At 39.3% G+C, this 14,674-nt stretch overlaps 1 protein-coding gene across 2 annotated transcripts in view; it reads right to left on the reverse strand.

Moving 5' to 3' along the window:
* Nucleotides 1–14,674, reverse strand: part of DCDC2 (doublecortin domain containing 2) — a 68,368-nt gene that overhangs the window by 46,310 nt on the left and 7,384 nt on the right. The gene's annotated exons all lie outside the window — the stretch shown is intronic.

Genomic DNA, 14,674 nt, shown 5'->3' on the forward strand with positions numbered 1-14,674 from the left:
GATTCCCTATTGTATTTATAAACACACTTTCAAATTTAAAAAAAAAAAAAAAAGGATAAACCCAAACTCCAAAATCATCAGGAAGATTTTTTTTTTAATTCTCCATAATTACCAAATCAAAGTAAGGTGTCAAACCCTAATAAACATTCAAAAGCCATAATACATGCATGAACAAGTTGGCTACATTTCTAAAAAAGGACCACAAAAGCTTAAAGGACTAAACAGACAGCATGCACAGAGACATGCTTTCAAATAGATGTACAACGTTTATTTAAATTGACAATGTTCCAGTCACTACGTAAAGCAGCCTAATGACACAATCTGTTGCAGCTTTATCACACTTTGTGCTCACTTAACCAGTACTTCTCATTTAATTTATGGAAAAAGTCTCTGGACTCCAGTGCTTTAAGTCTTTGCTTCGATTTTCACACAAATCCATTTAGTACTGACCAGACTGTTTTCCAGATCTTTCTCTGGTATATACTGGAAAAAGCAAGAGAGGTGCTCAACCTACTAGATATTCCAAAGTAGCTAAAAATGATTGTTAAAATAATCAAATCTGACTTCCCACATATCCCAAAGGACCTCACACAGCAAATTCTGCACCAAGCACATAAATTCCGGAGTTATGCTAGCTCTCTCAGGAGGAAAAGCAACCACCAAAACAAAAGCAAAACTAGCATTCCTTGATGTACAATCACTTCAAGTGAAAGACAGCAACAGGTAAATCTATTGAACAAAATCTGTTCTCAACGTCTGCTAAAAAAGAAGCATATCTATTCTGAGTTCAACTCACTTCAGCTTCTCGCCTTTCTCAAAGGCCCTCGTGAGCAGTGTAGCCCTCCCAGTCTTCTGCTTTCTGACAGACTCCGAGGACGCGAAAGCCTACGCTGGTCACAGAGGGAGGAAAGCATCAGCGCTCTGCGTGGCAAAGTGACTGAGCAGAAGCAATCAGCAGCAGTAGGGCAGCGGTGCTATGAAGCTCGGTGCAAAGGGGTATTTTGGCCAGAGACTTCTGCAAGGTGAGAGTCAGCAAGAAAGATGTTACTGCCGCATGGTGCCACAGTGCTTGTGGACCAGGCTAGAATGGTCCACATTCCTGGAATGGCTGGAGAGCTTTCCTTTCTGCAAGCTATTAACTAGGCGGTGTATTTATTCCTTAAATTCTGTTTCGTAGATATGTTCGTCTTGGCCTCATACAATGAGAAGTTCTGTATAAGACAGTACATAAGCTATGCTTTAATGCCTAAGCTAATTGCAACTCACAGACTTGCTGTTAATTCCAGTATGCTCTGAATCAAGTGGAAGATTCACATCTACTACCACAGACTTGGAAAAGGAGTAAGAGGTTGTTATCATCCAGCTCATTAGGAGAGGCAAAGAAATTTTTAGAGACTGCCAAATAATCTAGGAGCTCAGCCATTCTTGCAGAAACATTTAAAGCACATTTTTTCAGAGCATAACTGGTTGTTCATGTCACCAAAACTTAAGATGAAAATTTACTGAGTCTCTAGGAAGAAAAATAAAACACACCTTAAACTGCAACATCTGAAAACATTTCTATTGCTGCTGTCAGCCCTTAAGGGCTATTTGCACAATGTAAGCAACCTAATAAAGATCTTCACAATACAGAAAAAATAAGGTAGCTTTCTAAAGAAGTTACTGAAGGCTGAGGCAATACTGATTTACTTCCATAGCATCAGATCCTAATATTTAGGCTCCAAACACAGGTTGCATCCAAAACAGGAGTGATTTAACTTTGGCTGCCCTTACATTTTTCTGTATAGCTGCTAGGTCGCCAGGCTAGCCCCCCATAAAATATTCAATGTATACTAGTAAAGCCTTATACCACTTTTTCTAAAAGTTGACTCCTCACCCATTCCTGATGCTCTATTTGCTGTTCATACCTATGCTCAAGCTCTCAAACACTCCAAGCAGTCCATCACACTAAGTTCTCTGATCCAGTCTGCAACACTCTGGTTTGACTGGAACTAGTTAGAAAGCATTCACTAAGCACAAAAGAGCCCTTCAGAATAGTCCCAGGTGTGCCCAATTATTTAGTTGTTCCTGCAGGCTGATGAAACCATTAATTTTTGTGTAGACTCCTCAGAAGGCCATAATTTTATTGCATACAGTTACGAGGCCCCTAGAAAACAAGCAACCTGACAGATGTTAAGAGCTCATTTATTATTCGATGGATTGTATTTCTGCCAATAATAGATACTGTGGCATCAGCTTGCCAGTCTGTCTTCTGAGTTACGCTCTCAAAGAATCATTGATATTTCTGGCAGCCTTTTGTGGCTTAACAAGTCAGCCCTGTTCTTAAACGAGCAAACTGCAGGGGACTGTAAGATGGGACCATTTGGGGCAAAGACTTAATATTGGACTTTTCTACCTAAACAAGGCCTAAAGCAGAACGAAATACAATTTTGCATTGTTTTGTTAAGCTTGTTTAAATCAAATGTACTTCCTATATTAAAAGGGGAAAAGAATATGTTAATGCAGTTGTTTAGGCTATTGTTTGTCTGGAAGAGGAGGGATAACTAATGTCTTTGGGTCTGCTTGCTCCTGAAGGCATGTTTTACATCTGATCTGCTTAAGGGGCCAAAAGAAAGGTAAACACAGGAACACTCTGATGCTGCAAAGGAGAGAGGAAAGGAGAAAATAAACATATAAATTATAAGAAAATGTTTAAAAAGAACCAACAGAGAGAAGTGCCTACACAGGAGTGCTGCAAATGAGCTGTGTACAACACCATTACTTTTGAGGCTGGCAAGCATACAGGCATGCAAGCAACTACATCATATAACATGGTATTCCACAATACACAACAGCTCACTCTTATAGATGCCCAATACGTGGTCTGGCTACAGCATAGTATATCAAGCTCTCCAAGCACAACAGCACAAAAACTCAGCACAAGCTACTGTAGCCTGCTCCAAAGCCACCTTTTCAAAAAACAGTTTGGCTAGATCTACACTGCACTGTGACTTAAGAAAAGATAAAATAAAAAATAAATAAAAATTGTAATAATAATAATAATAATTAAAAAACATAAAAATTCCACCTTATACATTATTCTTCTAATATAATTTTCTGTTCTTCTATTCTTAACCTAGATGCTCTGTTGTTTTGGGGTTTGATTTTTTGGTGGATTTTTTTTGGGGGGAGGAGGGGTTGGCACAGTCTTCAAGTTACTAAGAGTTTAGAACAACTTCTGTCTGACCATATTTATGGTTATGAAAAGCAAGCCACTTAATTTCAATATACATTAACAATGACCAAGTGCTCAGCCACTGGATCAATGTAGTTCCTTTAAAGTATATGGCATCATGCCAAACCACCCCAGCGGAAGAGCTGATGCAAGATTTAATTAAAGAATACCTGGTTCTGCTCCTGTTTTGTAGGAGGTACCACAGCGTTGCAGTGTCTGGACTAGCCTGACCTCCTTGGCACTGCAGGGTTACATATTAACAACGATGTGGTCTTGGGTGAAAGTCTGTGCTTACATTAAGAGACCAGCACCACTAGCCCCCTAAACCCTTTATTTTCTTTTAATTTCACCAACCACATTCTCAGCTGATGTAAATCAGCACTTTCCCATTTACGTCAGCAGTTGTAAGAAGATTTACATTAATCAATGGTCTGGCCCCATTATGATTTTATCTTTAAATTTTGTACATTTTCAGTTTGTTTGAAAAGACCCATTCAAGGTCAGCTTCCATATCCTACTAACAAATGTTACCAACATTTCGTAATTTGTGGCAAGATACTTATCTGAGGTATTACATGACAACATACATCAGCAACACAAAGTATTTAGAAGAGGAAGGAGAAAGCATTATATCAGTTGAAACTCAGAGGGAACTGTAAGTTAGCTGGAGGCAGTCGATAAAATGAGAATCTGCAAGGCAACAAGAGCTAAACACAGTTGGAAACACACCATGGGATCACAGACACTCAAAACCACCATAATTTTTATCTTCCCATTCTACAAAGAATTTGTTATTTCCCACAGTGCCTCTTACACCAACAGCAGTGTGGATCTTTCTTGCTTCAGAGAGGAGTTACAGCCTGTGAAATAACTTTGCAAAGCACCTTGCAGATTCTGGGAAAAAACAACGCAGCTAAATTCAACACAGGCTAGGTTCTGGGAGTGGGGATCAGTCTGCAGTGGTTTAGAACTCTCTAAACACTCAAATTTCAGAATACATTCTACAGAGACTCTCTTAGAGCCCAGCTTTCATCTGCAGTTATAATTCACTGTGGCTGAATTTGTGCTGCTGAACGTTAGCTGCAGCTGAGTGCCTCCAAACATCCCTTCGAAAATACAAAGCCAAGATGCAGATTAGCATCTAACTGAAACATGGTAAAAAAAATGCACATCCTCACAGCTGCTTTATAACAACATTCTATAAATTTTTGCCTTATACTAAAAAATATGCTAAATATTCATGAAGAAATTTAACAAACACAGACAAAACACTTAGCAAACACAAACAACACATTGCACAATCTACTCCAGGTACTTACATCTTCCACTGTTGACTGTTGGCAAAAAAAAAAAAAAAAAAAAAAAAAAATGATCAGCAGACAAAACATTACCTCAGGTATACTATCGTACATACAAATATGAAAAACAGATCTTGTAAAAAACCATTTTGAATTAGTGTGTGCATGTCCACATGCGTATACATGTTTACAACGTGGGTATGCATACATATACACCAATTTAATATAATTTTCACACAAAAATTTCTATCATGTTTCTCTTCAGCTGACCACATGAAAGACTGAAGATCAACTAAAAACTCCTTTTTGGAACACTATGGATGGGCTTGCTCATGCAATGCTTCCAACTCAAAGAAGTGTTACACTGGGGAGAGATATACACATTATATATATGGGATTACAGGGAAATCACTATTGAGAATGGCTGTTCCCCTAAGGACTCTGTGGAACCCATACACTGGTTTGAAATACACAGATAAAAAAGAATGGTCTTCATTTCTTTCTTCAGAAATGTGTTAACCATTAAAAGGTAAAAAACCATAATCCCTAAAATGGAGATGTAGCAAAATGATGTGTATTTGTTTTGGTAGGTGTGAACCTGCTGATCCCCATGCATAAAGTTTTTGCTTTTATCCATGCTACGTTATACTTTTCACGCTTCTTATTCAACTATAGACTGGGAAGTGGGAGAGACCCAGCACACCACCCAACCTCCTGTTGGCTACTCAGGACCTGCAAGAGGCCTGTGACACTTCAGAGGGTCTGTCCTTGTATATCAGAAAAGTATACAGTTCATTACATAGTATTTAAATTGTCCTCTGAACATACCATGCTGCATATTTAGTTTCTAAAAAGGCGAGTTTATGCACTTGAGAATAATTTCAAATAGAAATGTGCCATCCTTAGCTTTTCTTTTTCCTCCATTGCATATTAAATATTAAATAATTAGAGACATGCTAAGAGGTCTGGCAGCCTGTGAAAGTGGACATGAGGACACAGGCTAGTTATCCATAGCCAAGAAATGGTATGACTACCTGATTCCTTTTCTTACCAGAAGTGCCCCCCAAAGGGGGCAACTGAACAACTGCAAGATTTACAGATTTCTACCTATTTTTAAAGCCATATTTACGGCAGCAAAATAACAGTCAAAAACCATAATCTCCCTGAACCTGATGATCTGTGCTGGTTTGATTTATAGAGGTTTAAGAGCTGGCCTTACTTATGGCTCTGTTAATGTAGTCTTGGGTGCTATGAACATCTCACTCATTATTCACATCACTTTATAACTAACTTTTTGAAGTTTTAAATATTTCAACACAATGTCACATTCCAAATTTATCAGCTCATGCAATGAGCCATGGCTTTGCCAGTTTTTTACAACGGCCTGTTAATCAATGTGCCCAGGAAATTGAGAACAAATATTTGCATTCCCCTAGGGTAGAACTAGGGTCAAAAGAACCAAAACCCCATTTATACACACCATCACCACCCTGTGATGTGAAAGAAAGGAATGTTCAAGGTTCAGTGATCAAAAGCAAATTAGAATGATAAGCTTTCTAAAGCTATTACAGCATAGGGAACATCTTATCTATTTAATAGAAACATGACTTTTGTTAAATGGACATTTTAATGCACTTTGATGAAAGATGAAGAGTTAAACTCTTGGAGATATTTGGTCAGAACAAAACCATTTCTGTTATCCTACACAGTAATTAAGCTGGATAATCCGCATTTCCCTGGCTCCTTTGCTTTGCTAGATGGTACACTGGATAATATAAAACAGCCTTGAGCAAGAGACTACTAGCCTTTCTACTGGTGTGGATACAAAGTACCACTCAAAGTGCTATTAACCGAGCATATTTCCAGGCTTACAGAAATAGGTCACAACGCCACAGCAGTACACAAACTTCTCAACCCATGTAAAGCATAGATGAGCCAGAAACAAACTATGCCAGAGCAAAGGAATGGTCAGGGATCATTCTAGACCACAAAGCTCCTACAAAATTCCCAAAATGTTTAATCACTCTGTTCACCTCCAAGGTAAATCACCCTCCTTTTCAGCCATCCAGTGAAATGGAGTTCATATCCCCTGGGCATCTGGGGGTAAGTCACACCTCACCTAGCTAAGCCCTGGAAACAAAAATGTTTCACTTGGGATCTGCCATAGTTTTGGGGCATTGGACTAGGGGCCAGATTCAGCTGGGATAAACCAAACAGTGGTATGGCCTTATGTACCCAGGCACTTAGTTTGTGCAGTGCTGCAAAACAGATCATACCTGTGTTGCTTTGGAAGCCCAAGAATAGCCCCTGTCTCTTTCTGGAGTTGCATGACGCTATACCCTACATGGCTTACAACACACACAATGATGGCATCAGTAATGTAGAATTTATTCAGGCAAAATAGATTCATATACTCAGTGACAGACATAATACTGTCAATCCTGACCATTTGTGCCTCTCACAGTTTGTGTATTTTCCCCAAATTCTTTAGAGTCATTTAAACCAAAAGGAAGTCTTTGGCCTTTGCGGCTGATCAGAAGGGCCTGAACCTGTGAACAGTGACAGCTGAAGACCAAAAAGCAACCCCCAAAATATCTTTTTTTTTTTCATCATTTTTAATCAAAAGTAAAAGGTTTTCATGTTTCCAGTAAGTCAATTTAATATGCATCAACAAGTTTGTAACAAGACTAACATGTCTCATTAAAAGCTTCAGTACTGGCATGTGTTCCTTTGCCAGCCTCCTCACAGAGCAGAAAAAGCAGTAACTCTGCAGAACAAGGCAGATGTTAATCAAAGAAGAGCCAGCTTCCAGGTTTCATATCAAATTCAATACAGACCATTAAATTCTCCAGTGGTATGAACCAAGCCTCTACAAGTCTTTCTGTTGCTCCAAAATCCACTAAATCCATCTGCAAGCAAGCTGTTAATTAAAATACTCCAAATCGCACAATTCAGGTATACAGAAACATATAAAGATAAGTTTTATGAATTCATAGGCCCAATTAGAAAAAAGGACATAGCTTAAGTTTGCACTGGATGTCTGGTCAGTTCTTCTCTGATTCTGCCTGGTATTAGATTATGAACAGTCAGGAAGAGTATCTGTTTTGTATGTCTTGTGCTAATTATGTTACCAGGATACTAAATACCAAACAATGACATATACGATTTAACTAGTAAAGATGTTGCTCAGATGACTAATGATGTATATCATGGGGTTTTTTAATCTTTGCATTTTGATAGACTTATTCCCTAAACTATACCTACACTAGAATTCCTAATTATGATTCAGCATCAGAAAATGAGGAACTCCTTACGCAGTCTGTGACACCAGCACAGAAGAAATCAAACCGGTCAGATACAGAGAAGCAAGAGGGTTTAGTTTTGCATATTGGCACAGGAGTATGAAATGGACCTTTATAGGCAATTCGTTTTCAGATATACAAGTATTTTGTGCACAGTAATTTTGGGTACCACAAACCATGCTTGTTTCTTTCTAATTCTTAGCAAAGAATTAGGAAAGAATATCCTGTCAGGATAGACTGACTTGACATAAATGGCTGTAATTTGCACATGTTGGGATAATTTCTAATATATATTCACGCACTTTCTTACCCTCGCAAAACTATCTCCTGTACAGAGAAAATATCAATGAACCATTTCTAATTGACAAAAGTTAAAGTGAACCAAGAGTCCACTCATTGAAAAATTAGGTTTTTTCTTATGATTAGACATGTACATTATTTATCAGATATGATAAATGCTAGGTTCAAAATAAACAATAATTATAAATACTATGATTCTTCGTGAGAATGTCCTTGGGGAAAAAATGCAAGTATGTTAGGGACAAGGTATACCTAGCATAAACATACCAAAATCATTCATGAAATCAAGGCATTATAAACTTCCAAAATTAAGTTTCTACAGATTAATCCAGTCATATCACTGCTGACAGAAGAGTGGTGACTCCATTGTCTAGCAACAAAGATGCACTTCAAGGAGGCAGAAGAAAAAATTGCCATAAATGATACTAAAATAATTTAAGTTTAAAATACAGAGAAACAGAGGGAAATGCAGAATTGGCAGCTCCTCAAAATACTTTTATAGCAACATTTCAGATGCTTTTTTGGAAAATTCTGATGGTAGGTCCAGATCTTCCAAGTCTCAAACATCCTGTTTTCCACCTTAGCTCCCCAGGTCATGGTGCCCACTTCTTCTGCCAGCACTGGACAGCTAGGGAACCTTTCCTGGCCCAGGATCTCACCAGGAACACAGTGACTAAATGACCTAGGCTGTGACCTGCCCATTAACTATGCCTGGCCAGCAAGACCCCACAGCAGGAGCGGTACTAACATGTACTGATGTGCCGCAGCTGGAGACCACCAGTAGAAGGCACGTTCTGCCAGTCACAGTTTCATTCTGCATTCATGTTTCATCACAGGAACAGACAAACTCTATGAAGTCCCCTAGCAAGCGATTGTGCTCTACTCTGTGTCCTAGCACATGTCTGTGCCATCCAGTGTGTGACCTATGTGAGGACTGACAAGCTCTGGGTTGGAAAAAGAAATTTGAAAGTTTCAAAATGTTCAAATGCTCATTCAGATCCTTGTAATTATCAACTGTTTTCACTAGAGATGTTCTGGAGTTGCATGCAAATACAAATATTCAGGTCATATATATATATGAAAGCTTTGAGGAATCTTTACTAGTCCTCTGAAGAATCATAAGTAAAAATATTGATTATTCCATTCTGCAAATACTCCTTCAAATATCACCACACCTAAACCACCTGATAGGAGAAAAAGCTGCAAATGAAATAGAGTTATGGAACAATAAAGTACATTTATGTGGGGGAAAAAAAGTGATGAATCACTGGAGAAATGTGACCAGAACACAACTACTACACATCAGGCAACAGAACTGCTGCAGAGTACCCAGGTGAACGTGGGAAGCACCTCGAGCTGGAAAGGTAGGACAAGAGCTGGTGGGTGACAGGCAGAGTCCCTAGTGTATCCCTCGCACCAGGGCCCCTGACATGCATCATTGAATCTGACAGTCCAAGGGACATACACAGCCACTTGTAATGCTAAATGGCAGCACTCCGGAATGAAGCCACCACTCAAAGAACTGGGTAAGGCAACCCTTCCTCAATCGGCCACACACCTGGCCTACAACCAGCCAGCTCTTACGCCTGTTTTCATACTTACAGCAGTTCCCAGTCGACTGGTAGTAATGTTATAAACACACCATAAGTAGGCAAATGTTATAAAATTGTGGAGAAGGGTGTTTTCATTGCTTAAACATCATAGAAAACAGTGGTAAACCTAAGGAAAGGAGTCTACATCATCTTTATCTCCTTATAGTGTAGAGTTAACTTTTGATGTGCCTTATGTAGTGTAAGACATATAAGCAGAGTTTTCTTAATTTAAAACTGCTTTTCTAGAATGTAAGTCAGTAAAAAAAACCCAAGTGTAACACGAACAACAATGAATCTTGGGCAGCACAAAAAATACTTATGTCAGACCTTGCCACACAATCACCTTGTTCTAGAAGCCCAGGAGAATAAGTGAAGTGTAGACAAAAAAACTCAGTGTTTTTACTACCTAAGAAAATGTCTGATATTGACCAAGGGCAAATCTATCTATATGGTCAGTAAAGCAGCTTAATGTGGGCCCCCTATAAACTTTTAAGGTAATAGATGCTGTTTCATAGAGACACTATGGCCTTCCTTTTTTCTTTCAGTTGCAAGAAAATGGTTCTGCAACACCAAAATACATCTGCTTTTCTCAGGTGCCTGCAGTTCTTTGCTTTTACAAAAACACATTGCAAAGCCCATTTACTTCAGCTTGTTCAAAAAAGTGTTGGTCATAAGAAGTCAAAGAAGAAAAGAAGTTTCGGTTGAACACATTTTTGTGAAGCAAAGACAATTTAAAACAAATAGTTGCTTATAGGATTTGCAAATACAAAAGCCCAGTTAATTCCTCAGCAGCTTACCCAGCCCCAATGACAAGTAAAATTCTTCTTTTTGAGTGCACAGGGAGAGACGACCTAGTGCCTACAGAAACATAAATGTCCATACTTAACACATTCTAATGTGAAAATAACATTCGGTACCTTTTACAAACAATTAAGCTTACAGTAAACAAATATTAACTCTGTTGTCCCATACTTCCTCAAGAGATTAATTTTAGATTCCTCAAGCACATCATTTAAAATGTATTTGTACTTGCAAATCACCTTCAGTACAGAAGGGATCTCTCTTGCAAAACAAGAAGTTCAGTTGCCAGAGCAAGTGGTGGGTGGAAACACCTGAGGAATCATTTGTACCAAAGCTTTAGCTTGGGTCAGGATTAAATCTTTTTGCTACTTTCCCTACCAGTAACATAACAGCAAAAAGTTTTGAGACACATTATTACAGCATGAGGGCTTTGCCGGAGGATTTAAAACAGCCAAGAGCCTGGCTGCCATCTGCTGAGACTGACACTCAATTGCCCTGTGCTTCTGCAACAAGTGTCCTCTTTCCCCCTTACTGCTGTGCCTGGTTGAAAGAGGGAGAAGGCAGAAATCTGAACTTACTCTTTACCCCTACTCTCTCCCCAAAAGGTCTAAACTAAAATGGGATACGGTAATTCTAGGGGATTAGCTTGTTGCAAAGGCTGTCAAATGGGAATTGAAAAATCAGACTTTTCCTAGGAAACTTGCTCTAGCATTCCATGCAAAACAACTACCACAATGCTGCAGCGCAAGAGATGTATCATCTCTTATCTGCTGGGATAAACAGCAAAACAGAAGGGAAGGAGTATTGCCATGACAGTAAAATGCTTAAGCCAGATACAAACTTGCTCATACAATCAGTCTCTCTCTTCGCCACAGTTGCTCACTGCATTTAGGTCTGATTTTTCTTTCTTTCTTTCTTTCTCCCTCTTCATAACCCACAGCTCACCCTTCTGACCATCATGCACACTCCTAGTCAGTTGAATTTGCAGCACCGTGAAAATCAGCTGAGTGGCACACGGACCTGGTGTTACAGCAGCGTGAGAACTAAGGAGCTTTTCCTAAACTGCACTGCTGCTGTTGCTAAGGGCAGCAAAACACAAACAGGCAAGGAAGTGCCCAATACACTTAATACACTGCACAGGCGAAGTGGGAAGACAGAGATGTGACTTTAAAATCCCACCAGCTCTAGCAGCATGCAGCTGGGGATAACTTTGTGAGGATGTGCTTGATAATTGCTCAAATGCTACTGCATCAAGATTGTCTCAGAAACCAGCCAACTGAAACTGGATGTTAACGTGAAACTAAACAAATTGCAGATTGACGTTCTGAAGTGAAATGGACCTTGCAGGCCTTTCCCATTATAACCTACTTCCTTCCTTCTGCACAGTTACCAACCTTCTCTTGAACTATTCCCTTCACCGCATGCAGAAGTACAACAGTCTGAGGAAGATTTCCAAAAGTAAAAATGGTATTGAGGCATCTAACTATCCTTGAATCCATTGACTGTTACAAGCATCACAACTGCCACTGGTACTTGTGCCTAACCAGCAGATCCCATCTCCCTCCTGGCCCTGGGCATGGCTGAAAGTCTGCCGGAGTCACTGACCACCAAATACAGACAGCGCATGAACGGACACTACTGGAACTCCTGCTGCTTAGAAACATTTAATGAGTATTCAGTATAATTTTCATGCTCTTCTATCATAAATTCTATTCTCCTGCAATGAGATGTCAGAGAGGCCCTCCCTCATTCATCATCCTATACTGACACTGGTCTATACATCATACTTCACTCAGAACAGGGCTATAAGTTCAAGGCCATATCTGGGGTAGGTTTGTGAAAAAAAATAGCTATTTTCCAACAGCTGAGCATTTGGCCCATTTATTTCAGTTGTTTGGAGGCCTTAGACTGGTAAACAGCCAGATTTTAAGAAACTAGGCACTGGATTAAAGAAATCTATCATCGATACAAGAAATTATAGATAATGAGATTATTTCATTGAAGACCACCTTCAAACCTGATTTGTATCAGTAGTAGAATGACTAAGAGCTTTTTAAATAATATTTTTTAAAAGACCCAACTCTGATTGATGGTTAGGCCTCACAGACCAAGACTACAATTATTTTGCAAAATTTTAAAAGCGTTATTATTACTGTCATACTTCAACTATTTTTAAAACAATTATTAATTTTCTCAAAGAAAAGCCCCTTCCTTACAAAATCAGATTCACAGATTTCACTAGAGAAGATAAATCTGTTTCTGATGGACTACTTATTCTGTCTTGTCAGTCCACGAGAAAAGTGAAAAGAGATTTTAGTAAGAAATCAGTGCTTTATAGTTCCCATCTATTGTTCTTTCTGAATGCAGATCACTGTACTTACACCATATCTTGAACACAAGTTTTATTGTTTAATTCTGGTTTGGCACACATTTTCTAGTTATATGCAAATTTAAAGTAATTGAGATGCTGCCTTTGAAGAACAACATTAAAGAACTCCCAAAAGCAGATGTCAAACATTTAGCAGTTTAACTAACACAAAAGAAACACTACAGCTGCATACAAATACACAACATACAGCTGATGCATAAAGTTTTCTTCCTTTTGCCTCCTTCCTCACTAACCAGAATTGGAAATAGATAGTTGTAATTGTTTTATTGGAGAAAAACTGCACTGAAAAACACTTATCAGGTAGGAAATGCCAAATTATATGTGCTTCATACAACCAGAATTGATAACCTTGTACCTAAGCATAATGATATCATCCTTAATCACTGAACACAAATTTCTCCATTTCTGTGCTACTTTTCTAAAGCTTTCAGATCCTTGATAAGTAGCACTATGCAGGTACCAAAAAACTGTCACCACCACCAAGCCAGTCTCAATGTGCTTCCAAAACTCAGTCTAGGACAGGCCAGCTCTAAGAGCTCCAAGACCATCTCCTTCACTGGGCAACAAAAAATCCTGCACCAATTCTGAATGCGCCACCAGCCCTCAGGAGTACTGGGCACAAGGCCATATATCGCTGTGATTGCTCACCCTTGAGGGCAGAGGGCAGAGCTCAGAGCCAGGCCAGCTGCCTGGTGAGGAAGGTGGGAGGCCATCCCCAGGAGCATGCTTGAAGAACAGTCTTTGCCGTCTCCAGGCTTGAAGAACAACAGCACTACTGAGGTCATGAGAATGGGCTGGTGTCCAGCGCATGAATGTGGGAGCCCTGACGAATTATATCATGTTCTAAAACCATGTGGGGGTTTGGGGGAAGAGAAGAAGGAAAGGAAGGGAGGGAAGGAAGAAAGGAAGCAAGGAAAGAAGGAAAGAAAAGGAGGTGGAGCTAATGAAAGCTTTTTGGTTCAGAACTATGTTTTATGTGTTCAGGGATATGCAATACTGCTACTGTATCAAAATTTTACCTCCCCCCACAAAATTATAATCTCTTACTTAGATCACAATTAAAAGTGAGAAGAATTACTTGATTCTCTACAAGTAACTAGTTTCAGCAAGATTTACAAAATTTGATCAAAGGAGACTCAGGACTGGAATAAGAAAATGCTGGAGGTCAAAAAGTGAATTTATGAATAAAAGACATGGGAAAGCTTAGGTAGTGCAGATATGAAGGTGTGTTGCTCAGTTTTATATACACACAGTAACAGAGTATAACCTTACTGCATCATCAGTGTTTAACTAACTTTTCCTATTTTTAAAAATTGTTCTCTTTCCTTTGTAAAAAAGACCCAAACAACTGGGAGAAATGAATGGCTACACAAAAACAACAAACTATCTCTACAATGTTTGGGTCAATTGCATAAATATATAAATGGGGGGGGGGGAGGAAAATACAACTTGGAGTAATATTATATGGTACTTGTAGTAGCATATCAAATCTGTGACTTCTACTTGATCTTCCTGTTGATTGTGCCCATTTGAAACAAAAAAAGAGTTATGATCAATTATAAAATGCAGGTGTTGTATTTCATCGCCTCTGAATAAGAAGTATGCAAGAATCAATGAAGCAGATGAAGGGACAGTGTGCCCTCAGAGAGTTTGCTGGTGGTACCAAACCAAGGAGCGGCTGGTGGCCCAGCGGCTGCGCTGCTGCTCAGCCAGAGCCAGGCAGGCTGGGGGGTCGGCAGAGGAGCCCCATGGAGTCCAACCACGGCCAGTGTCGGGTC

This window comes from Falco rusticolus, chromosome 3 (genome assembly GCF_015220075.1).
Source record: "Falco rusticolus isolate bFalRus1 chromosome 3, bFalRus1.pri, whole genome shotgun sequence".
In the NCBI taxonomy this organism is placed as follows: Eukaryota; Metazoa; Chordata; class Aves; order Falconiformes; family Falconidae; genus Falco; species Falco rusticolus.